Below are 26997 nucleotides of genomic sequence, written 5' to 3' on the forward strand. Positions count from 1 at the left end.
TGTTGGGAGTGCTGTTGCGCTTCCGCAAAGAGCCCATAGCCCTGACAGCCGACGTGCAGCAAATGTTTTACTGCTTCGTTGTGCGCGAAGACCACAGAGATTATCTCCGTTATCTGTGGTATGAGGACAATGACATTACAAAGAGCATAGTCGAGTTTAGAATGAAGGTCCACGTGTTTGGAAACAGCCCGTCACCAGCTGTCGCCATCTACTGCATGAGACAGGCAGCACGGCTGGGTGAACGAGAACACGGATCTGATGCAAGACAGTTTGTTGAGCGTCAGTTTTATGTTGACGATGGTCTCACATCAGTTGCCACGCCAGAGGAAGCAATCAACCTGCTCACAAGAACGCAAAACATGTTGGCAGAGTCTAACTTGCGCCTTCACAAAGTGGCATCAAACTGCAGCCAAGTCATGGAAGCTTTCCCTGTTGAGGATCGTGCAAAGGACCTGAAAGATTTAGACCTAGGAGTAGACCCTCTTCCAGTTCAGAGAAGCTTGGGACTCTGTTGGAACCTACAATCTGACAGCTTCACTTACCAGGTGTCAAATGAGAGCAAACCATTCACACGGAGGGGAGTATTGTCGACAGTTAATAGCCTCTATGACCCTTTGGGATTTGCTGCTCCCATAATAATGCAGGGCAAAGCATTACTCAGAGAACTGTCATCTGATGGAAAAGACTGGGACACACTCTTACCCCCTGAGAAACAGGAGAGGTGGGACTCATGGAAAGACTCCTTGCAAGTCCTTGAGAACCTCCAAATACCAAGGTGCTACAGCCCAGGTACGTTAAGCACAACGAAAGCGAAAGAACTTTGCATTTTCTGTGATGCCTCCACTGTCGCTATAGGTGCAGTAGTCTATCTACGTACAGTTGACAGTGAAGGACAGTGTCATACTGGGTTTGTGATGGGGAAGTCTAAACTCGCACCCCGCCCCGCACACACTGTACCACGCCTGGAACTATGTGCGGCTGTGCTCGCGGTGGAAATGTTTGAGCTCATCAGAGACGAGTTAGACATTAAAGTAGACAATGTGACTTTTTACACAGACAGTAGGATTGTGTTGGGGTACATACACAACACCTCCAGACGATTCTACATGTATGTTGCCAACAGGGTTACGCGCATTAGAGCATCCACCCATCCGAGTCAATGGCATTATGTACCAAGTGAGTTAAATCCAGCTGACCAGGCCACTCGGTTCATTCCAGCAGCAGACCTGCAGAACAGTACCTGGTTCTCAGGTCCACCCTTTCTGTACTCTGACCCACACACAGAACCACACACTGGTCCTTTCACGCTCATCGAACCTGAAAAAGACAGAGAGATACATCCGGAAATAAAAGTAATGAAAACTACTGTAGCAGAGCCACAGTTGGGTTCTGACCGTTTCAAAAAGTACTCAAACTGGATCACTCTTTGCAGAGTCATAGCCAGACTCATTCATGTAGTTACATCCTTTGCACAAAAGACAAGTGGGCAAAGGGGATGGAAAGGTTTCAGTGAGACACCGAGCGTCCAAGAACTCACCCGAGCCCAAGCAGTCATTATTCGAGCCGTCCAACAAGAAGCTTACAAAGGGACGCTTGAAAACATTAAAGAAGGAAGGAAGGTCAGTGGCATATTTGATGCACTCAAAAAGCTCAATCCTGTAGTGGACAAAGACAGTCTCTTACGAGTCGGTGGACGTCTTTCCGCTGCCGATCTCACAGAGAATGAAAAGCACCCTCTGATTATCCCATCTACCAGCCACATCGCCATGCTAATTGTAACTCACTATCATGAACGAGTGGCTCATCAAGGAAGACACATAACTGAAGGAGCTATCCGTGGTGCTGGGTACTGGATAATTGGAGGGAAGCGGCTTGTGTCATCTGTCATTCATCGGTGTGTCACATGTCGCAAGTTGCGAGGCAAAATGCAGATCCAGAAAATGGCAGACTTGCCTGCAGACCGAGTCACCCCTGAACCACCCTTTACCACTGTAGGCCTAGATGTATTTGGGCCATGGACTATTGTGACGCGTCGTACAAGAGGTGGTTGTTCCCAGAACAAACGTTGGGCTGTGTTATTCACATGCATGTCAACTAGGGCTGTGCATATCGAACTGATAGAGACTATGTCTGCTGATAGTTTTATCAATGCATTAAGAAGGCTCTTCTCTATTCGGGGCCCGGCCAAGTTTCTGCGCTCGGACAGAGGCACGAATTTTGTGGGCGCTTGTAAGGAATTAGACCTAAACTCAGGAAACAAAGCAGTAGGAAAGTACCTGCAAGAGAGAGGGTGCGTTTGGACTTTCAATCCCCCTCATGCGTCTCATATGGGAGGCTCGTGGGAGCGCCTTATAGGCGTTGCCAGGCGCATTCTGGATGCAATGTTGTTACGAACTGAACAAACACGTCTTACTCATGAAGTGTTGTGCACCTTCATGGCCGAGGTGATGGCAATTATTAATGCAAGGCCTCTTGTCCCCATATCCACCGACCCTGACAGTCCTGCAGTACTCACTCCAGCAGTGCTACTAACGCAGAAGATGAGTGCTGTGTCCGCCCCACTTGGGAACTTCTCATCAGGGCAGCTGTTTGGGAAACAATGGAAACATGTTCAACTCCTCGCTGACACTTTTTGGAAAAGGTGGAAGGGAGAGTATTTATCCACCTTACAAGGTCGTGCAAAATGGACAGAGACTAGACCTAATGTCAAAATAGGAGATGTGGTCCTGCTAAAGGACCTCCAAGCCAGCAGGAACGAATGGCCCATGGGACTAATAGTAAAAACATTCCCCAGCAGCGACAAGAAGGTCCGAAAAGTGGAAGTGCGGACTGTAAAAGATGGGACTGTTAAAATGTTTCTCAGACCAGTTTCAGAGATTGTTGTTTTGCTTGCAGAGACTGAATGAATATTCTTCAATGCTAGATGATGTTTGAATATGTTGTATTGATGTTTATTGTGATATAATGTGTGTATATCAAGCGGGGAGTGTTATGCCCTTGAGTCAAAAGTCAGCGGTTGGTGTGTGTGCTGATTGAGCTACATAAGCAGAGTGATAAATAAGCTCAGAGTGAGACATCATTGCCACAAGAGATCTTTGTATCCTATGTGCGGAAATGGAGCGAGGGAGCGCTCTGTTCACTAACCTATCTTTGATGTACCCTTTCGTTTATGATGTCGTGAAAAAGTGCTCCGGCAGTTATTAAATAGGGACTAGTTCATGTTCACGCTAAGAGTGCTCTACACGTTCGCACCTCGGAAAACGTTCGTCTTTGTGAGTATTGACATGTGTAGAGACAGTCGTTATGTGTGTTTACATGGAGCGAACTGTATGCTGATGTAATGTACATGTTAAGCTAGGCTAATCGGCAAGTTGTTATTAAGATGTGTGTTAACCAGCGATTCATTTTCATTTTTTCTCATGTTCTAGTTACATAAAAACAAGAAAGTCAAGCCTTGTGTGGAAGACCTCTTCTATTTGTTCGCTAGCTGTCTAACCTCACAGGGTCACGTGTTAAAATGAAGGAAAAAAAAAAAGTGGAAGGTGAAACGCAGCAGACCAATCAGAATGCAGCGCTAGGAAGAACCTCAGCCAATCAGGTTACTCAAAGGGGATTGGGTGGGGCTGTCTGACAGTAAGGGAACAACGATGGAGATGAACAGAGGCAGAAAATGCATCAGAGGAGACGCAGGAAGTAAGCGAGGAGTTGATTACCGATTAATCCAAGCTCCAATATTATGATCGGAAGAGTTTTATATTCCATTCAATTGAGATTATTTAAATTCTTTTCATAAAGTGCCAATGAATACATCAATACATACATATAAATTAAATGGCAAGGCTGCAAGGCAATGGAAAGTAAAGGCTGTGCAAAACCTGCATAGCCTTCACTTTCCATTGATTGCTCATCACCACTCCACAAACCATAAAAGTGACTTAAAATATAACTCTCCTTCAGTTTACATCGGTGGCAGCATGTAATACCTTACATTTTCTTGAAAGGAGTGATTTGTCTTTCAATTTGATGGAGGGTACATGAGTCATCAGGCATCACTCAGTTGGGAAAGATATGCTAACAAATGGAGTCATGCTTGCCAGTAAAACTCTATCTTGTGAATATATTTTTTTATTTTCAGTATACCTACAATTGCCATGAATGTTTTTGTAGGATTAGCAACAGTGTGGTAGATAGGTAATATTAGCCAAGTGGTTAGAATACATATCACATGGCTGCTCTTTAAATGTGCAACATACACTTTTTTCATTACAAAACATTAATACCAACACTTTTTTTGTGACACATATAGTTGACATACCACATAATGCAAGGATAATGTAACAAAGTGGGGAACATAAAACACAACATAAAACACAACAGAAGAGGTACATTATAACTAGTGTAGAGCTGTGGGTTTGTGTGTGTTTCATTATATAGATAGATACTGTTTTAGGGAGAAAAAAATAGTTGTTTAGTATTACTACAACAACAACAATAATAAAAACAATAACATAACATGACAGACTACGTAATACATTTTTTTAAGTGTACATTTGGCAGAAAGCATCTGTTAAATAACATGTAATTATGAGGATGGATATGTAGATTTGTCCTAAGGTGCTAAAGAAAAAAGAGAAGAAGAAGAGCCACTGGGACCAGCATAGAAGCAGAAAATGGTTGGCCAGGTCAACAATATTTATCTTTTGTTATTATTTTCCATTTAGTTTGAATTCTTTTGTCTCTCCTCTTCTTTTCATAGAGTTTACTCTTAGATTTAGCGTGAGTGTGCCGTACTTATTAGTGCCATTAGACTCGTGCTTTATATGCTTGACAGACACGTACTAAATAAAATATCAAATAAAGTATATAAGAAAGTTTTATTTTCATTATTAAACCTAAATTTATACTGCATGAAGTCCAGATCTCTTTTAAAACTGTATTTAGTCCTAAATGTTGAGACAGTGTAGGGAAGCACATAATGATGTCGAACCCCAGCCACAATCCTCCCTTTCTTGTAATGAACAGCTTCTACATACAGTATCACTTTCATGCTTGGATGGTAATTACCTTCTTTTCAATTTTAAAATTAATTATATAGTTATAAATCGGCAGTTTACCCACTGAGGCAATGCTTACACCTGTTTTAATATAATTCCCTGTCAAAAGGTGGATGGTGCCTCAAGCATCTGCCAGACTAATTTCATAATTTTGCCTTCCCTGAAGGTCAGACTGCCTACTGTCTGCCATGAAGATCAATGCGTAGAATCATCTGGTCGTTGCTGGTTAGTCTCAAGTGTTTTCTTAGGACCTGCAATGTATTACTTGGATGACACTGGGAAAAAAAAACACTGGGAGAAGCACTGCATCAAAACAGTTACAGGTCATCCAAATACAGATCATCCTTAAAAGACAGCTGCAAGACAGCTGAAACAATTTCCTGTACATTTTTTCTTAATTTGTTGTCAGACATATACAGTGGGGCAAAAAAGTATTTAGTCAGCCACCGATTGTGCAAGTTCCCCCACTTAAAATGATGACAGAGGTCAGTAATTTGCACCAGAGGTACACTTCAACTGTGAGAGACAGAATGTGAAAAAAAAATCCATGAATCCACATGGTAGGATTTGTAAAGAATTTATTCGTAAATCAGGGTGGAAAATAAGTATTTGGTCAATAACAAAAATACAACTCAATACTTTGTAACATAACCTTTGTTGGCAATAACAGAGGTCAAACGTTTACTATAGGTCTTTACCAGGTTTGCACACACAATAGCTGGTATTTTGGCCCATTCCTCCATGCAGATCTTCTCGAGAGCAGTGATGTTTTGGGGCTGTTGCCGAGCAACAGCCTCATTTCATCTTCAAAGTTCTCACTGATGGAAGGAGGTTTTGGCTCAAAATGTCACGATACATGGCCCCATTCATTCTGTCCTTAACACGGATCAGTCGTCCTGTCCCCTTGGCAGAAAAACAGCCCCATAGCATGATGTTTCCACCCCCATGCTTCACAGTAGGTATGGTGTTCTTGGGATGCAACTCAGTATTCTTCGTCCTCCAAACACGACGAGTTGAGTTTATACCAAAAAGTTCTACTTTGGTTTCATCTGACCACATGACATTCTCCCAATCCTCTGCTGTATCATCCATGTGCTCTCTGGCAAACTTCAGACGGGCCTGGACATGCACTGGCTTCAGCAGCGGAACACGTCTGGCACTGCGGGATTTGATTCCCTGCCGTTGTAGTGTGTTACTGATGGTGACCTTTGTTACTTTGGTCCCAGCTCTCTGCAGGTCATTCACCAGGTCCCCCCATGTGGTTCTGGGATCTTTGCTCACCGTTCTCATGATCATTTTGATCCCACGGGATGAGATCTTGCGTGGAGCCCCAGATGGAGGGAGATTATCAGTGGTCTTGTATGTCTTCCATTTTCTGATGATTGCTCCCACAGTTGATTTTTTCACACCAAGCTGCTTGCCTATTGTAGATTCACTCTTCCCAGTCTGGTGCAGGTCTACAATACTTTTCCTGGTGTCCTTTGAAAGCTCTTTGGTCTTGGCCATGGCGGAGTTTGGAGTCTGACTGTTTGAGGCTGTGGACAGGTGTCTTTTATACAGATGATGAGTTCAAACAGGTGCCATTCATACAGGTAACGAGTGGGGGACAGAAAAGCTTCTTACAGAAGACGTTACAGGTCTGTGAGAGCCAGAGATTTTCCTTGTTTGAGGTGACCAAATACTTATTTTCCACCCTAATTTACGAATCAATTCTTTACAAATCCTACCATGTGGATTCATGGATTTTTTTTTTCACATTCTGTCTCTCACAGTTGAAGTGTACCTCTGGTGCAAATTACTGACCTCTGTCATCATTTTAAGTGGGGGAACTTGTACAATCGGTGGCTGACTAAATACTTTTTTGCCCCACTGGACATGTTGTTTCAGTCTTTTGGACAATATTTTTTCTTTTATTTTACTGTGGCATCAACTCTACACTACTTGCTATATGTAAAACTGGACTATATTTATATATGTCTAACATAGGGTGGTGGCCAGTGCTCTATTTTTTGCTGTGGTCTTCTGGGGAGAAGGCATTTGCACAGGAATCAGGGACAGAGTAGATAAACTTGTAAAGAGGGCCAGCAGATGGCAGAGAGAAGAATGATCCACCCCACACACCCACATCATGCCCTGCAAATTATCAGCAACAGCACCTTCAGTGAAAGACTGATTGCACCAAAGTGCAAGTCAGAACACCTCAGCAGTTTCTTTATAGCAGATGTTCTGAGGCTATCTACTTCACTTTTCAATTCAGTTCAATTCAATTCAATTTTATTTTTTATAGTGCCTCAACAACAGTTGCCTCAAGATGCTTGAAACTATAAGGTAAATACCCATGCAATAAGGAAGGAAACAGTGAAAACCCCAACAATCATATGACCCCCTATGAGCAATACCGGATTTAACAGGGAGCCAATGAAGAGAAGTCAATGAAGGTTAAAGATGCTATCTCTTTCGAATCCCTGTCAGTACTCTTGAAGCAGCATTTTGGACTAACTGAAGGATTTTCAGGGAGTTTTATTTTATTTTATTTTTTTTAGGACATCCTGATAATAATGAATTACATTACATACATGCATGAGCTAATTTTTCTAGCATCACTCTGATACAGATTCTAATTTTGGAGATATTTCACAAATGGCAGAAAGCAGTCCTAAAGATTTGTTTAATATGTGCATTGAAGGACATATCCTGGTCAATAATGACTCCAATGTTCCTCACGGTGTTACTAGAGGCCAAGGTAATGCCATCCAGAGAAAGAATCTGGTTAGGTATGAGATTTCTAGGATTTTCAGGGGCATGTTTATCTGAATTTAGAAGCAGAAAATTAGAGGTCATCCAGGTCCTTCTGTCTTTAAGACATTCCTGCAATTTAAGTAATTATTGTGTGCTATTTGGCTTCATGGATAGATGAAGTTGTGTGTCATCTGCATAGCAGTAAAAATTTATGCAATGCCTTCTGATGATACTGTTTAACAGAAGCATGTAAACAGGATTGGTCCTGGCACTGAATCCTGTGGAACTCCCTAATTAGCCTTAGTGTGTGAAGAGGACTCTCCATTTACATGAAAAAATTGCAGTCTATTGGATAAATATGATCCAAACTACTGCATCGCAGCACCTTTAATATATATAGCATCCTCTAATTGCTGACAAGCACAGACATGAGTCCACCATTATTTATAATCTTCACTAAGCTGATTTACAACTACTCTTTCAAGAATTTTTGAGATAAAATGAAGGTTTGAGATTGCCCTACAATTACTTAAGACAACTGGGTCAAGTGATGTTTTTTTAAGTAATGGTTTACTCCAGCTTGATGGCCTGTTGTACATACAGCAGATTAATAGAGTTTTGTAGAAATGGGGTGTAAAAGAAATGTTGATTCTTTTGAAGAAATAATTACTGAAGATCAACTGGAGAAAAAAAAGTCTAAATAAATATTATTGGTACTGAAAGTAGCTGTAGATAATGTTGTGACTGTGAGATGGTTCCGAGTATCTTTTTCTCTAATTGGAGATAAAGTATCTAAATTTTGGGAGTGGGACCACACCTATAAACACACTCCTTCTGGTTCTCATCTATATATGTTACCCAGTTCTACAAGCTGTTCCTTCTCGTTTATTAAAATTATTAACGATAATCCAACCTCTGTGGGTGTAGTTTTCAGGTAGCTACTGTGCTCTGTGTTGGCAAAAGGAATTGAAGAAGATAACAATGGATGAATTTTATCCTTAAAATTTAGTTAAAACAGCTTCAGAAAGACATCTACTGTGATGGAATCTATTCCCCACTGCTGTGTAACTGATTATTGTATTTGCTTGTAGATGTATTTTGTTTCATATAAAACACCCAGCACGCCCCTGCGGGCGGTTTATCCGTCAAGCTCGGGTCCTCTACCAGAGGCCTGGGAGCTTGAGGGTCCTGCACAGTATCTTAGCTGTTCCCAGGACTGCGCTCTTCTGGACAGAGATCTCCGATGTTGTTCCCGGGATCTGCTGGAGCCACTCGCCTAGCTTGGGAGTCACCGCACCTAGTGCTCCGATTACCACGGGGACCACCGTTACCTTCACCCTCCACATCCTCTCGAGCTCTTCTCTGAGCCCTTGGTATTTCTCCAGCTTCTCGTGTTCCTTCTTCCTGATATTGCTGTCATTCGGAACCGCTACATCGATCACTACGGCCGTCTTCTTCTGTTTGTCTACCACCACTATGTCCGGTTGGTTAGCCACCACCATTTTGTCCGTCTGTATCTGGAAGTCCCACAGGAGCTTAGCTCGGTCATTCTCCACCACCCTTGGGGGCATCTCCCATTTTGACCTCGGGACTTCCAGGTTATACTCGGCACAGATGTTCCTGTACACTATGCCGGCCACTTGGTTATGGCGTTCCATGTATGCCTTGCCTGCTAGCATCTTGCACCCTGCTGTTATGTGCTGGATTGTCTCTGGGGCATCTTTACACAGCCTGCACCTGGGGTCTTGCCTGGTGTGATAGACCCCTCTATGGATCTTGTGCTCAGAGCTTGTTCTTGTGCTGCCATGATTAGTGCCTCTGTGCTGTCTTTCAGTCCAGCTTTGTCCAGCCACTGGTAGGATTTCTGGATATCAGCCACCTCCTCTATCTGCCGGTGGTACATACCGTGCAGGGGCCTGTCCTTCCATGATGGTTCCTCGTCTCCCTCCTCTTTCTTGGGTTTCTGCTGCCTGAGGTATTCACTGAGCACTCGGTCAGTTGGGGCCATCTTCCCAATGTATTCTTGGATGTTCTTTGTCTCATCCTGGACTGTGGTGCTGACACTCACCAGTCCCCGGCCCCCTTCCTTCCGCTTAGCGTACAGCCTCAGGGTGCTGGACTTGGGGTGAAACCCTCCATGCATGGTAAGGAGCTTCCTTGTCTTTATGTCAGTGGCTTCTATCTCCTCCTTTGGCCAGCCTATTACCCCAGCAGGGTACCTGATCACGGGCAGGGCGTACGTGTTGATGGCCCGGATCTTGTTCTTACCATTCAGCTGACTCCTCAGGACTTGCCTGACCCTCTGCAGGTACTTGGTGGTTGCAGCTTTTCTAGCGACCTCTTCATGGTTCCCATTCGCCTGTGGGATCCCCAGGTACTTGTAACTGTCCTCTATGTCTGCAATGTTGCCTTCTGGTAGTTCAATCCCCTCAGTTCTGACTACCTTCCCTCTCTTTGTTACCATCCGACTACACTTCTCCAGTCCGAACGACATTCCAATGTCATTGCTGTATAGCCTGGTAGTGTGGATCAGTGAATCGATGTCTCGTTTACTCTTGGCATACAGCTTGATGTCATCCATGTACAGGAGGTGGCTGACAACTGCTCCGTTCCGTAGTCGGTATCCGTAGCCAGTCTTGTTAATGATCTCACTGAGGGGGTTCAGGCCTATGCAGAACAGCAGTGGGGACAGAGCATCTCCTTGGTAGATCCCGCACTTGATGGTGACTTGTGCTATGGGCTTGGAGTTGGCCTCTAGTGTTGTACGCCACATCCCCATTGAGTTCCTGATGAAGGTTCTTAGGGTCCCATTGATCTTGTACAATTCTAGGCATTCCAGTACCCAGCTGTGGGGCATTGAGTCATAGGCCTTCTTGTAATCAATCCAGGCAGTGCACAGGTTGGTCAGTCTGGTCTTGCAGTCTCGGCTGACTGTTCTGTCTACCAGTAGCTAGTGTTTTGCGCCTCTGGTATTCTTGCCAATTCCTTTCTGTGTCCCGCTCATGTATTGACCCATGTGCCTGTTCATCTTAGCCGATATGATGCCTGACAGGAGCTTCCATGTAGTACTGAGGCAGGTTATTGGTCAGTAGTTGGAGGGGACCAATAATGCAGCACTACAGGCAATATATATCTATATATATATCTATATATATATCTATATATATCTATATCTATCTATCTATATATATATATATATATATATATATATATATATATATATATATATATATATATATATATGTGAAGAAAATTTTCATTTCATGCTACATAAAAATTGACACTGGAGCTGATATAAAAACAAAGATGTTAATAGACTACATTCACACAGAGACATTATGGCTTAAAGAGTTCTGAAAATTGCATCAAATACAATCCTTCATAATGTAGATTATCAATACAGCAGCATTTAATAACTATGCTGTTCTAACAAGCACACAAACTCCCTCTGAAATTACATTTATTTAATTAAACCTTCTCTTATTGGCTTCCCTATAAAAAAGATTGAGCTTGCTGTATGGAACTGCCTCTCTTGCTGTTTGTGCCTCCTTATCGTGATCTCCTTCTTTACCATATTTGCTCATAAAGTTGTTGTTCATACACTTAGAATACTGGTTCTTTAGCATATGTGTCTGTAATTTGAAAGTATTTGTACCATTGAAAGCATTTTGCCAAGCTACTCAGATAAACATTGGTTCCTTTTTGTTTAGCTATATACAGAGCTTTAAAAATAGCAACACTGACATCTGCTGGGACAGCATGTTGCAACTGGCCAGAGAGGGACCATGCTTAAATACTCACAGGCTGTACACAAACACAGGCTTCGGGATTAGTGTGCTTTCTCCTTGAGGTGATAATGGAATAAATTGAAATGGCTGAGTATTCAAATAATGAAAGTGAGATGGGTAATTAAAAATGAGAGAGACATTTCCCAGACTTTTCTGTGATGCAGTGTGATGCATCATCAGTCAGCATGATGCTGTCTCTGGGAGGGATTAACATCAACACACTTGAAGCAGCTGCTGCTGCATTATAACAATAATGTCCTCAAAGTTTTAAAAACTACTCTGTGCAAAAATGAAGTGCAGCCCTGTTTACAAGAACTCTGTCTTGCCAGTTCCCAAACTTATTGCACTCTTTCTTTCTTTCCAGGTAAGAAATCTTTTTGTGTCTTCATTACTGCAGACAAGATTTGCCTCTAAGGGTACTGTAAGATCTGGTAACTATGTCTTGTTTGTGTGTGTGTCTTTAGAGAGACAGACTGATTTTTATTCCGATTCATTCGGTCTCTCTTGATATTCATCTTGCTATTTTAAAATTCACTCACTTCTGCAAAGACTCTCAACTTGTGCTGACCGTAGTTGTTGCCCAGAGACGTAGAGAGAATGTATTTTTATTAATGATTTGGTTCTTCTTCTGTCAGTTAGTGTGTGTGCATGCGTGCACTAACACTTGTGAGCTTTTGCATGTTTGGGTATTTGAGTGATCAGGTGCCATTAAAACCTAATTACATCCAAATTGCTGTTTGTAACTACCTGAATGCCAATAACCCCGCCCTGACTAACACAACTCCACTCCTCAGAAGCCATGACATGCCACTTGATTAGCTGAGGCTGAGCGATCACAGCTGAAGATCGACTTCACTGAGAATTGCTTAAAATGTTGGGCCAGTCTATAAAGAAGGAATACAACTCAGTGAGTGCAAGCTACAGAATGAATCATGCTGACTTCACTGTCAAGGCAAAGACCATGTCATACTATCTACCTTCGAACAAAGCACTTCTTTTTCCTTTTTCTTCCTTCTTACTGGGGCCAATATGAAGAGAAGCAGATGGATCCTGCCTCCCTCACCACGATGGCATTTTGATTTCAGTTTCCCATTTCCAGCTTATCACAGTTTGATAAGGTCACCTCATGCCATCACCTGCAATATCCAACTCCATTTACTCAAGCGCCACGAAACACCATTATCAATATGAAATATTGTCCAGACATGCTGTGGCTCTTTCGGCAGCAAAGCATCAGTGTTTACTGTTCAGAAATCAAGCCCTTGCCTCAGGTGCCAATGACTAGTTGTCTACCCTGGGGGAAGAAATCTCCAACAGGGATTACTAATCCCCTGCTTGTTTGTACTGTTGCTACAATTCAGCAAAACAAGATTATCATCGCTGCTCAAATTTTAACCCCCAGATGAAATGATAAATGCCAAGCAATATTTATTTTGTTAAATAAACTCCTACTTCATTCCAGTAGACTGTGCTTGTTTTAGTAATTTCATAGTAATAGCTCTTCTCTATGCAAACCTTCCAGACTGTCAACACTTGAATTGGAGTTTGCTTGCCAGCTGTGAGATATTATGACCCAGATTCTTTTTCTCTTCCTCCTTAATGAGGTGCTCAGTCATGTTGAGGCAGAAATTTTACATTTATTTGTATTTATGATAGCCTCGGAATATTTCTATAGTGTAGATTAGATGTCATATTTGAAAACAGATGGATATGTCATATTCAGGACTTACAGTATGTGGGATGGAAAATGCAAATGAAAGGACTTAATCAACTGAAACACATTTTGTTAATTCATTCAAATGAAATTCTTTTAAAATAGGTGTTACCATTCTTAGTAAGACACAGGATTGCATTTTGCAAGTTCTCAAAAAAATTAAGAATGACAATTGAAATTCACTTAATGAAAATACTTTCCATTTTATATGCATGACAGTCTCTGAATTACTTGAGGCCACAGAAAAGTCCCCCAGGATGGCCTGCAAGGAATAAAGCAATTCTTCCAAGCCTGAAGAAGAGATCTTTAACATGCCTAACTATTATGTGCAAGCTAGCTTGCCTTGCTTCAGCAAATAAGGTGCAAATGCAGCCAACAAATCACTTTAACTGATTCACTGATGGAATATTAGTTGATTGTACTATACAGGTGAGAAACAGGTATATGGATACTTGTTTTAAACAATAGTTATGGCTATTGACACATAAACATGAAACACAAAACATCAATATTCATTTTTAAAGGAGTTTAATGCCCAACCTTGTTAAAAAACCTTGTTTGGCTGGCAGATTTTTCACATGACCGAAACCTTTGGTGATATGCCTCAGGAACTAGCTCATAAGCCCTTAAAATAGTGGATTTCACAATTTCAAAATCCAGACTGTCATCAATGGATAAGCTTGCACAAACTTCCTGCGCTTTCCCCACCAATTTACACTGCAACAACAAACTCCACACATCCTTGGGCCATTTTAAAGTAGTTGCGATGCGTTCAAAGGCATAAAAGTAAGAGTCAACCTCACTTTCTCTGAAAAGTGGCACTAAAGCAATTTGCTTGCTTGCATCACACTGGTCAAAGGAGAATGAATCAGAAGCTTTACTCACAATTTTACTCACAGGGGTAGAGGTAACAATGCGTTGTCTGGAGGGATCCAGCTCCATAGCCCTTATGCGGAAATGCATAAGCTGAACTTCTTTGGCTTTCGCCTCAAGCTCCACCTCTTTCAGGCGAAGGGCGAGCCTGAGATCCTCTGTAACCAATCCTGCTAATTGTGCGGCTGGGCTAACGCTTGGGACCTGAATGGCAGCAGGAGCCTCCGCCCCTGGCGTCACCCGTCCACTGGCAGCTTGTGGGATGGTTGCAGCAGCTTCTGCTCCCACATCCACCACCAAACCTCCAGTCGCATCAACCGGCCAAGGTTTCGACTTTGCAATTACCCCCTTTTCCAACAGCTGTGCTGTCAGACACTGCTTAATTTCTGCCTTTTTAGCATTCAAAGGCACACTAACATTAAACAAATTTGCCACCAACAACAAATCTGCCTTTGTGCATCGATCCAACTTATCCATGGTGGGTTGCAGTGCAAAATCATCCACGTCAAAAGTCATTGTGGATAGCTTACCCCCAAGACTACAAGAAAACTGCCAACCAAAAACTGTAGGCAGCCTACAAAACACAATGAGCAAAAAGAATGGCAAAAGAAAAGAGCGGACGAGCCCCCACTTTATGTTACGCCCCAGTCTAGGGGTACAGGAACGTAACATACTATGCACGGCTCCTCTTTGTAGACTACAGCTCGGCTTTTAATACCATCCGGCCATACAAACTCCGTCCCAAACTCCACCAACTGGGACTTAACTCCTCTCTGTGCAACTGGATTGTGGACTTCCTCACTAACCGTAGACAGAGTGTCAGAGTGGGTAAGAACACCTCTTCCACCCTTGTGGTCAACACCGGTGCCCCTCAGGGGTGTGTTCTGAGCCCTCTGCTATACACTCTCTTCACCCATGACTGTATTTCCTCCTGCGCGTCCAATCTCATTGTTAAGTTTGCAGATGACACTACAGTGCTCGGACTTATATCCAACAATGATGAGACAAACTATAGGACAGAGGTGCAACAACTAGAGTCATGGTGCCACGACAATAACTTGGTCTTAAACACCAAAAAGACCAAGGAGATCATTGTAGATTTCCGGAAGAGGGGTCATAACAACCATCTGCCTCTCTTCATTGGCAGTGAGGTGGTGGAGAGGGTGAGCAGTTTTAAATTCTTGGGGGTAACTGTGACCGAGGACCTGTCCTGGGGCAACCATATCACCTCAGTTGTACGGAAGGCCCAACAGCGCCTCTACTACCTGAGGAGACTGCGGAGCGCACACATTCCCAGATCTCTGATGTTGAACTTCTACAACTGTGCCATCAGCAGCGTTCTGACGTATGGATTTCTAGTGTGGTTCCCCAGCTGCACCAAGGCCGATCAGCAAGCACTCCAGCGGGTGGTGAAAGAAGCTGGCAGAATTATTGGAACAAGTCTGCCAGAGATCAGTAATATCTTCCCCACTCGCTGTCTGAGGAGGGTGCACAGTATCCTGCGGGACCAACATCACCCTGCGTGCCACCTTTTCCATCTGCTGCCCTCAGGGAGAAGGTACAGGTCTATACAGGCCAGAACATCCAGACTGGCCAACAGCCTGTATCCACAGGCTGTGAGGCTCCTGAACTCTCTGCCCCCCTCTCACGGACAATATCCATATCCAACTTCTTAATAGCAATGAACTGGTCTGCATTGGTGCATCATATCTTTATTCTCTTCCCCCTCCTGCCCCCCCCCCCTCTTTCTTAAATAGATAACTATCATATCTGATATCATATCTCACAGTACAATAATATTGAATGGGTTGCATTGTTGTATTTTGTCATGTTTCTCAGGTCTTTGTCTGAATTTCTACGAACATTATTGCTAAGGATTGTCTTATTGCATTGGAGTCACACTGGGTTAAATATGTACACTTGGGTTTTAAGGGGTATTTATTATTTTCTTCTTTTTTTTGGGGTTGTATGGAAGCCCCAAACGCAATTTCATTGTTCTTGACAATGACAATAAATAAATAAATACTAAATACTAAATACTAAGAGTTAAAAAAGGAAGTGACCCCGCCCTGGGCCCCAAAACCATACACAGAAAAACCAATTTCTTAGTGAACGGTGGTTTATTTGTCTACACTGAAAATGAAGCTCCGGGGTGAACAAAGGCCAAAATAACAAACAAAACAAGCTAAGTCAGGTGAGGAGGTGCTATCTAAAACTCTATGTGAAACAAAAACCAAACAAAAGACAAACACTACACCTACTCCCTAACAGAAATAAACAGGAGAAAACAGTACAAGGAAAAATAATAAGGCTATTTACAATGTGGTATTTACAAGTGAAAACTAATGTACACACTATATACAAAGCTCGGTAAGTCACGAGAATCTCAAACATAAAAGTCACAGGTTTTGGAAGCCAGGGTCAGGTCTGCTGCTGCTGTCAGTGGCTGCCCTGGGACAACTGCTGGTGAGGGATTTTGAAAGCAACCACATGATCAGGGGACCAATCAGCAGCCATCAGCTTATCCAATCAGGGACCTGCAGAGACTTAAAGACACAGACAGAACAAGAAACAGCCACCAAGACACATTATGGCCAGGGTCGTAACACAACAAAAAACAAAGACCCAGGATTTTTTTTCCTGTTTCTATTGGCACCGTGTATATATATATATATATATATATATATATATATATATATATATATAAAAATATATATATATATATATATATATATATATATTAGGGGTGCAACGATACACAAAATTCACGGTTCGGTTCGGTTCGATACTTTGGTGTCACGGTTCGATATTTTTTCGATACAAAAAAAAAATGTTCATGCCTTTTTAATTTGTCATTTATTAAAATTATAAATATATATTTTAACACAAAAGTACAGTTTTTAAATTTAACCCTAACCCTTGTGCGTGTTGTTTTTTAGCTCGTCATATTGCAGCCACAGAAATTCTTTTGTCCATGAAACCATAAAGCTGCACTTTCTTTTTGCCTTATAGTCTCATTTGTCATAACTTCTCCGTTTTGTGGTAAGCTTTTCTTTGGCTGTCACTTCTTCACCCTGACCTGTCTTATTTGGCTCAGCAGAACTAAAATATATATCTGTCTGTGAAGGTTCTCAATCATCCAGGTCATCGTAGTGAAATATATATCCTGCCGCACTCACATAAGCTCAGCGATTCTCTGCGCGATCAACCTCTCACATGTTTAAGCTGCGGGAGATTTCACTTGTCATGTTTGCATAGTAAGCTAACAATTAATAAGACGATGTCAGAGGAATTGGTGCACAAATTATCATCACTCACAGATCAGTGCTGTCGCTCTCTATACACAGTTCGCGCGATTGCAAAGTGAAAGCAAAAAAACAAGCGCAAATTCAAACACGATTTCAATATGTCACATATTGACAGTGGCTCACCCAATGACATAATTACCCAGCTACATTTCTGAAAGAATGCAAAAGCATTGACATATATTTTTCCTTCCTACAATAGCCCGACAGGCAGGGCAGAGATAGCCCCGGGACGTCGGGCTAGCGATATTGCGAGCCCTGTATCTGATTGAGGAATCACTCATCTTTGGAAAAGAGAGTTTATTACAGAGAAATGTCTCTTTCCAAAATAAAAGCTATACTATACGCTTCTTCTGGGCTATATTCTCAGCAGCATATTAAACATATCAGGTCTCCATAAGGAGAATCCTGTGCTAACAGCTGTCTAAATGACTCGGCTAAAGTTTGTAGCATGCATGCTTGTTGTTTTTGTCTTTGCACTAGGATGATGTCGGTGTAAATGTGCAGTCATATTCGTTGTGTTCCCACTAGTGCTTTCAGGTTAATCTTGTTGAAATAACCTTAACGCCACAACACGGCAAATCTCCGTTAACGAGCTACCCTATACAGAGGGGCTAGACGGCCAACACGTTAACGAGCTAACTGCGCTAACACACTAGCTCCCACCCATGTAATTGAGCATTGCATGGCACATCCAACATACTGTTTTACTTTAGTCCATGACTCGCTTACCTTCAGGGTCATACGTCACATGAAAACCAAAATAATTCCAAACGCCAGATCTGAATGAGGGTGGGGAGGTCCACTTCTGTCTCGCTAGCTTGCCCTGCACTCTTCCTTCTGACCATGCTGTCTGTGTTGAGTGCTCAGTGAATCTGCGTTCGACTACTCCGCCTAGGCTGCACTCTCGAGCCTAGGCGGAGGAGTCAAATGCAGATTCACTGAGCGCTCAACACAGACAGCATGGTCAGAAGGAAAGTTGATAAAATAAATTACAAATTTTGTATTGTTCTTTTTTTTTTCTCCCCTTTGGTTTTCTTTATTTCTCTCCCCCTCTTTCTTTCATTCTTTCCCCCTGTCCTATCCCACAGTCATGTCTGTCCCGTTTGCAACTGAAAATAAAATAAATTCATAATTATAATAAAGGTCAATCAAATGGACCAATATGATGATCCACTTAAAATAAATCCTCTTGGCATCTTTCTTGGCCTCAAGACAACAATTCTGATGGCTATAGATCCAAACGGGACACAAAAAAAAAAATTGAAAAAAAAAAAATTGAAAAAAATTGTATTGTTCGATACATATGCGTACCGAACCGAAAGCACTGTATCGAACGGTTCAATATCGATACGAATATCGTTGCACCCCTAATATATATATATATATATATATATATATTCATAAAGTAATAATTCACATCAGCAGTAATGACACCCGATTATATCAAATGTTTAGCTATGTGTTCTTATACTAATACATTATACACTATCCTTCCAGATTAGAAGCCACAGCATGCATTTTCTTTGAGACGTATCATCTGGATATTATCTGCACTTTTATGCATGATACCTAACTTTATCTATCCATGATACCAGGTGACATATAACAATTAGTTAAACTGCAGGAATGTCTTAAAATCATAAAGATCTCGATGACCTCTAAATTCCTGCTTCTAAATTCAGATAAAACTGAGGTTATTAAACTTAACTTTGCCTCTAGTAATGATGCAAGGAATTATAGGAGTCATTTCTGGTCAGAATGTGCTGTTCAATGCGCACAGTAACCAAATATGTAGGAGTGCTTACTTGGAATTTAATTTTAGTTCAATTGTATTTATATAGCAATAACAAAAGCAGTGGCATCAATATCTCTAAGGCTGGACAATGTTACCTCCTTATTATCAGGCTGTTCTAAAAACGCAATGAAAAGTTTTCATTTGACTCAAAATGCTGCAGCAAGAGTGCTAACAGGAACAAGGAGCATATTTCTTCTTATTGGCTGCTCTTCACTCTCTCCCCATTAAACAAATTTAAAATCCTCTTCACATACAACGTCTTTAATTATCAGACTCAATCCTATTTTACGTTTTTTAATATATTTTATATTAAAAACGTCATTTATTTATTTTGTGGACGTCTGGGAAATGACAAGCTATGTATAAGGACGCTGAATCAGATAAATCCTTTAAAAGATAACACGTGGTTTGTATAGCACTATTTGTGAAAGAAATGCAGCTCAGAGTTCCCTATAATAAAATAAATGATATGGACAAAATGCTTTACATGAAAACAGACAAAGCAGAGAAGAGTCAAGTCTTTATTAATATAATGGCTCATAGGAAAAAGCACTAGACAACTTTAAAGTTACTTGTCACAATAAATCTGTGAGACGACTGCTAATTTCCATAATACATCACTGCACATTTGAACACAGCAAGATCCTTCCAACAAATACACCCATGTATTCATCAACTGAATAAATAGATCTCTAAGGTCACTTTTCATGCACCTCATAATTAAAGCATTATTTGGAGCTTGCTATAGAAATATAGCCAACAGTGTTTGGTGGCATTACAAAAAAGGTAAGGAGAGTAAATGAGAATTATCCAAACAGTCTACTATGAATTATAAACTGCTTCTATGTGTTTCTGTCAGCCAGGCTCCAGCATTTGTTTAAATATCCCAAATCCTTTACTGTGTGCTGCTTCTGCAGTCTTCAAGCTATAATTATCCAAGGAGGTGATATACAGGGAAGTCGTTTCCTGCAGGTTTTCATATCTACAAGGCAAATATCAAGCCAATTCATTTTATACACAAAAATGACTCATCAATTCCTGCTGTCACTGGAAGAGCCTGTTGAATTTTAGGCACGGTGAATGGATTATTTTTCTATGTTCTCCACTGCAGGATATATCTGATATGGAGATACACCCCTGCCTGGGACATGTGCCTTAACCCAAAGCCTGGTAACCTGTGAGGATGCGATAAAACATACATTTTTTAGCAGATACACTGAAAAAAAGAGAGTAGGTTTAACAGCAGCTCCTGAGATGGTATGCCAAGTAAATTTAACATGTGAGTCATCCGTTACAGCAGCTTGGAAATGACTCATTGGAGCAAAAAGATGTGTGATGAAAAAAACTGTTTATCCTTCAATTCCAACCGCAAGACTGTAGTCGAGACAGAAAGACAGATTTGTAGTATGTCAAAAAAAATGTTTGTATGAAATTAAATCCACATATCTTATTAGAGCATATATGGAGCCTATCTATATCCCCCCAACTCTGAAAGTCAACAGCCTGAAGGTTATGATTATGAAACACTCATCTGCACTGAGTACATGTGCCACTGGGGGGCAAAGTAGCACTATCAACATTTAGCAGCAGTGACCCATTTTTCCAAAATGCTGGACTGGTTTCATACATTTGCTGCTGCTCCTTTGAAATGAAAATATGTATGTGCGCATAAACATATAATACATTTCCATATCAAATGGCAGTGCTGAATGCTGTGTCACTGCAGCAGAGGCCAAGCATATTATTAACAAACTGTGGACATCAAATTAGGACCCTGCAATTGTCCTTTGTTGTCATTAGTAGAAACATGGAGAGCGGGGGATTGGGGGGTAGGGCAGTAGGTTCTAAGGGTTCAGACACGTTGTAATACGGCGACACACCACCACAACGTGTTTATTTATCTTTCGGGCATCCAATATTGCAGTGAGGGCTTCTCTGCAGAATTAACAGGATTTAAGACTACAGCTATGTGGCCACAAATAATCCACCTCACCCCTTTGCATTTCAAAGAGATGCTGGATGAAGATTAGCATTTTACTTACACTGTTGGGGGAAGTAGCTAAAAATAATTGTCTTCCTGGGGGAAAATGTTCCTTGGTTTCAGGCCCTGTGTGGTTGTTGTCGTCTGGGTGTTCAGAAGTGCATCGGTGGAGAATATTTGAGCGCCTCGTCCTAGTCTTCTGTCAAGTTATGTATGTCCAGTAATAACTGCATGTGTCCTTGGGTGAAGTGCTGATGAAGCCCCCAGCAAACCCTGGGAGGTTAAGCGAAATGGATTCCACTACTGCAAAGAAATCAGGATGACAAACCAGAAGAAAAGCAGCAGATAGGGTGTTCATTTTTTTCCCACTGATACGGTATCTAGCCCGTCCTGTTTCAGGAAAACATTGTTGTCCTTATCAGCATTTTCTAAGCAGTCAAGGCTGTGGAATCTTTTGTTTGTTTGTACTGAGAGAGTGGACTGGAAAAGCATAGAAATCAGACTAAAAATATCAACATATTTCACAACAGACGCACAAAACGAATGAAAAATTTAAGAAGAAATAATCAATATAAAAATATATTTTAAACAACTTTCAACTGAGAAAAGAATGACAGTGGATTTCTACTTTCTCAGGTATTGCAATTTTTTTCCAAATTTTAATCTAAGCAGTTTGTGAGGTTTGGACATAAAAATATAATAGACAGACTTTTATCTGGATTATGTTAGGATTCAAAAAATTCTTCCCACTATTAAATAGTATATTTATGTTTAACTTTATTTATTTATGTGTGTGTGCTGCATATCTGTCAGAATGTAAGGTTGGGCTATGACAGAAAGGTTTTTCAGGCAGTTATGTGAACATTTTTAGTGGGCTCAGACTGTGTTTAATCTGTATTTTCACTGGAAAATCAGTCCATCACTGGTTCTGACAGATGCTATTTCTGACTGCTAGGTGCACACGGAAAGCGTGTTGCATTTCCATGACAACTGGCAATTGTGAGATGTCATCACCAGTCTTAGCAGAAAAATATCTGCACAGTGAACGGGCATTTAAATGTGGTGATTTTTCTTTCTTTGTTTGGGTTTTATGTTTCGAGATGTTTGCAATCATAATACAATACACACAAAATATTAAGTGTGTTGTATTCTATTGTACTAAGCCTAGATTGCAATAAGTCTTCTCTTCAATAGATCCAGCTGTTAATGTCTCCCTTTTCAAAACATATGATCACTGGCTAGGATTTTTTTTTAAATGCTAAAATCTCTAGGTGCTTCAGCGTCAGAATCAAAGATTTTAGGTCATCTCTATTTGATTTCTTGCTCCTCCAGTCCGCATACCATACAAGAAAAATGCTCCCAGTGCGCATCATATAAACCACCCAATTGTGTCTTTTTAGTGGTCTGAAACAGCAGAAAGAAATTTTGTAAAGCACTTCATTTTGCTTTCTTTGTAATCATTATTGTTTTCAATAAGAGTAAGACCAACATTAATAAAAAAGATGACATGCAGCAGCTGCTTGTCATGTTTCTTTCAGCACCACAGAGGCATGGAGCAGCAAAGAGACAAAGAAAGAGAGTGAGAGAAAGTTTTATTTCAGATTTTGCTGATAGAAAATACCTTCAACAAAAAAAAAGGTATTTTATTTTCTGTTTTACAAAAGCCAAAGGCATCCGAACAACTGAGGGTAATGCACTGAGTGTGGAGAAGTACCCTCATAAAAACCCTCTTCAAAGAAACTGAACAATCTCTTTAACAACCAGTTGGACAGTACTCAAATATGATTTAGTCTACAGCATTAGTGATGTGTCTGTTTCATGCTCTCCTCTCTTCTCATCCCAACTGATTGAGGCAGACAGCAGCCGACCTATAAAGACCTTACTATGAAGGTCTATTGATAACATATAGAATAATGGATAGAAATTAATTGGTGCCAAAATGTAATGCACAGTTATGTATAGAAATTAAATGTGATTATAATGTTATGGGACTTGTGGATCTTGTTGATTTTGTAGGACTCAAAAAGACCATGAGGCAAGTTTAGGATTTAACAGACAAGAAGTAAGATATTGGCATTAGTGCTGAAACCAACTGATAACTACAAAGGAATTTGACAATACCAATCTTTAGTGATGACTAGCTGTAGTCAGAGTTTCTCTGTGTAGACAATATCTGAAGCAACTGAGCACTAAAACTACAGTTCTTGTTACTTTATTTTCTCTTTTAATTTCCTGATTCTATTTTTGACATTTCATACACGTTATGCTTTTGATTAGCATAATCTTGCACATTAAAACAGAAAGGGAAACAATTTCACTGATGAAGTGTGCAATCTGTATTAAAAGCTACTTTTCCAGAGTGCAGATATGAGCAGAGCAGGATTTTCTCATTTGTCTGTGACAGCAGCACAGCTAATGAAAAGACTGTGTGAGTTAAGCAACACTTGGACGACCACATTCATATTCATTAATGCAAAAATTGAATGTTAATACAAACACTGGGAGTGTAAACAAAGATCATTTACAAATTCAGTATACCAGCACTTGAAGATTACACACATATACACACACAGCCAAAAATAAATTATTGTGCAGCCTTTTAATAATATATTTCCAAATATTAGCAAGTGATTCATAATTTAGCTCAGTGGTAGGTAGAGACTCTGCCAAAAAATGTAACTTTTCACATGCACAGCAGGTTATAAAGAAGCAGCCATTATTAAAACGTGGGAGGTTTGTATATTTCCGTACTGCTGAGATAACTTGAGGGACTTCCTTAAGTCCTCGGCCTACTTTGCTTCTAGTCTGGGTGAGGTGAAGAGTAGGAGGAGGAGAAGAAGAAAAGCAGATGAGCTGCCAAGCAGATGGTATGTGGTGGTGTCTGATTCAAGCAACAAAATCTTTACTTGATACACAAAGCCCATGATCTCTGGAGCTGTTAAAGGTCTGCGATCTTTCATCCATGTTTTTGGAGTTCTTGTCAGCTCTAATGACATACTGCAAAGTACCAACAGGATCCAGGAGTCAAAAATATTTTTTAGTCAGTTACCGGCAAACATATTTTCCAAGGCAGGGCCAGCTTAGGTGTTCAGACAGTCTAGATTGGGAAAAAATAGTCTCCAAAGTAAAGACTTTTGGATCTGAATTGTTCATTCTGCCACTTGCACATCACTGATAATAAGCTGGGATGTAAGTCATTTGATGCCTGGATCCCCACTGGTTTAAGAAATATTGAGTGTACCAAAGATGATGTTATCTGGCTTCCATCACAGTCAGGTGCTCAGCTATCTACAGTGTTGCAGATGTACTGTATGGAGTGGGCAAAGGACCTTAAACGAAGGTCTGAAGCCTGAATTGCACCCAGATTTAGAAGATGAAAAATCAAAATGCTGCCCATCACATTTTAATAGTGAGGGACAGACATCTTTAGAATATTTCCATATTAAAAATGAATGATATTATGTTGAATGCGAAAGAAATCACATTATATTGTTCAACTAAATAAGTTGAGACTGTTTTCATTAGTGGTTTTAAAATGCTAATGTTTCTGGGTCCCATGGAACTCCAGTCAAAAGCACCCCAAAGCTGAAGTATTTATTAAGTTTATAGTTGCCATGGATCCTAGGTCAGAGTAAAACAAGGGCACTCTGTCAGTCATTTTAAAGAACAAAGAATCACATGTCAGTGTTGTATTCATTATCTGTATGAGTGGAAGTTACCAGAATGCTGGCAATCATGCCCTGGTTATCAGGAGAAAGGAGAACTGATGGTGCTATATTATTGTGCACATGACTATGACTAGGAGTGAGGAAAAACTTCACCTATTGACTGCTCAAAGCTCAGCTTGAAGATCAAAGGTGTTTGCTTTGCTTCAGAAATACAGACAGGAAAGCAGCAACTGTTTGCTCCCCCTGTCACATGCCAGTATACCTAGGTGTAGCATGAGGCGAGTACCTGTTATTGCTGATTAGCTTTACCTGTTTCTAGTCATTTCTCACCCCCACGTTTCTTGCCAAAGAGTGCAGGCATGGCTGCTCTTTGTGACATATTATGCACATAATATTTATGGTTAGAATTTCAAGGGGCATCCAAGGTGTGAAAGGTAGAGGGTTTGGTGGTTTCAGGATCTCTTTTTTGTGCAAATGTTATGGCTTCTGTTGGCTTCATCGAGTCATGACCTAAAGTGTGAAGTGGCCACGATTCTTAGCTGGAAAGCGGTGGAGTGGCCACTCCAGTTAAGGGAGGAGTTGCTGGCTGAAATGGAAAGGTTGATGTTTCTTGGGTTCTTGTTCATGATTGAATGGAGAGTTGAACTGGAGACTAATGGACTGGTGCTGTGTCGCAATAATGTGGACAGTAATGGTCTGCTGTGAAGAGAGACCTGACCTTGAAGCTGTCAGTTTTTAAGGTGATATACTGTTTGACCCTCACCTGTGGGTAATCACTGAACCAATTATTATCGATACAAGCTTCCTTTAAAGTATATCTGGGTTCTCCCTTAGTGAGAGGGTGAGGAGGTTGGTCATCTGTGAAAGGCTCAGAGAGCCTACTCCTCAACACAAAAAGCAACTAGTTTAAGAGATGGGACTGACCAAGAAGGCACCAGTGCAGACCCAGGATACACCCAGAGATTTCTCTTCTTGGGCAGGCTGGTAGTGTGTTTAATACAGTTATTTTATTTTGTCAAAATTACCCTGAAATTTGGATCATGGCATTTAGTAAAATGGTTAAGAAACATAAGAACAGCAAATCAACAAATGAAGTAGCAAGGATATGTTCATTTAATTAAATTGCTGGATACTATTGACTACTGTCTTAACTGTCAGTGGTTATTACCATGAATGTATTAAGGGCAATGGTTTCAAAATTATTATCGATTAGTTAAAAGGAGCCTGAGTTAGTGCGTGAGGTCGAGGGGTATCGGCTAGATATAGTCGGTCTCACCTCTCCGCATGACTTGGGCTCTGGAACCAGTCTCCTGGAGAGGGGCTGGACTCTGTCTCAGTCTGGAGTTGCCCCAGGTGAGAGGCGGCGGGCTGGGGTGGGTATTCTAATATCCCCTCGGCTTGCTGCCTGTACGTTGGGGTTCTTCCCGGTGGATGAGAGGGTTTGTTCCCTGCGCCTTAGGGTCGGGGAATGGGTCCTGACTGTCATCTGTGCTTATGCGCCGAGTGGCAGTTCAGAGTACCCAGCATTCTTAGAGTCCCTGGGTGGGGTGCTGGAAGGTGCTCCACCTGGAGACTCTGTTGTCCTACTGGGAGACTTCAATGCTCACGTGGGTAACGACAGCGAGACCTGGAGGGGCGTGATTGGGAGGAACGGCCTCCCTGATCTGAACCCGAGCGGTGTTTTGTTATTGCACTTCTGTGCAAATCACAGTTTGGCCATAACGAACACCTTGTTCGAACATAAGAGTTCGAACAAGGACGCTCTAGGCCGCAAGTTGATGATCGATTTTGTAATCGTATCACCAGACCTGCGACCATATGTTCTGGACACTTGGGTAAAGAGAGGGGCTGAGCTGTCAACTGATCACCACCTGGTGGTGAGTTGGATCACGTGGCGGGGGAGGACGCTGGACAGACCCGGTGCACCTAAACGCGTAGTGAGGGTGTGCTGGGAACGCCTAGCAAAGGCCCCAGTCCGTGAGATCTTCAACGCACACCTCCGGCAGAGCTTCCGAATGGACCATGTTCAGCGTCTCAATTGCCGAAGCTGCTGCATTGAGCTGCGGCCGCAAGGTGG

General features: G+C 41.4%; 1 protein-coding gene across 1 annotated transcript in view; it reads left to right on the plus strand.

The window, feature by feature from the left end:
* The window catches only part of opcml (opioid binding protein/cell adhesion molecule-like), a 449624-nt gene that overhangs the window by 65493 nt on the left and 357134 nt on the right, over nt 1-26997 (plus strand). The gene's annotated exons all lie outside the window — the stretch shown is intronic.

Source organism: Mchenga conophoros, linkage group LG10 (assembly GCF_057382185.1).
Source record: "Mchenga conophoros isolate Kocher_MC1m ecotype Shallow Benthic linkage group LG10, M_conophoros_male_GT1.1, whole genome shotgun sequence".
In the NCBI taxonomy this organism is placed as follows: domain Eukaryota; kingdom Metazoa; phylum Chordata; class Actinopteri; order Cichliformes; family Cichlidae; genus Mchenga; species Mchenga conophoros.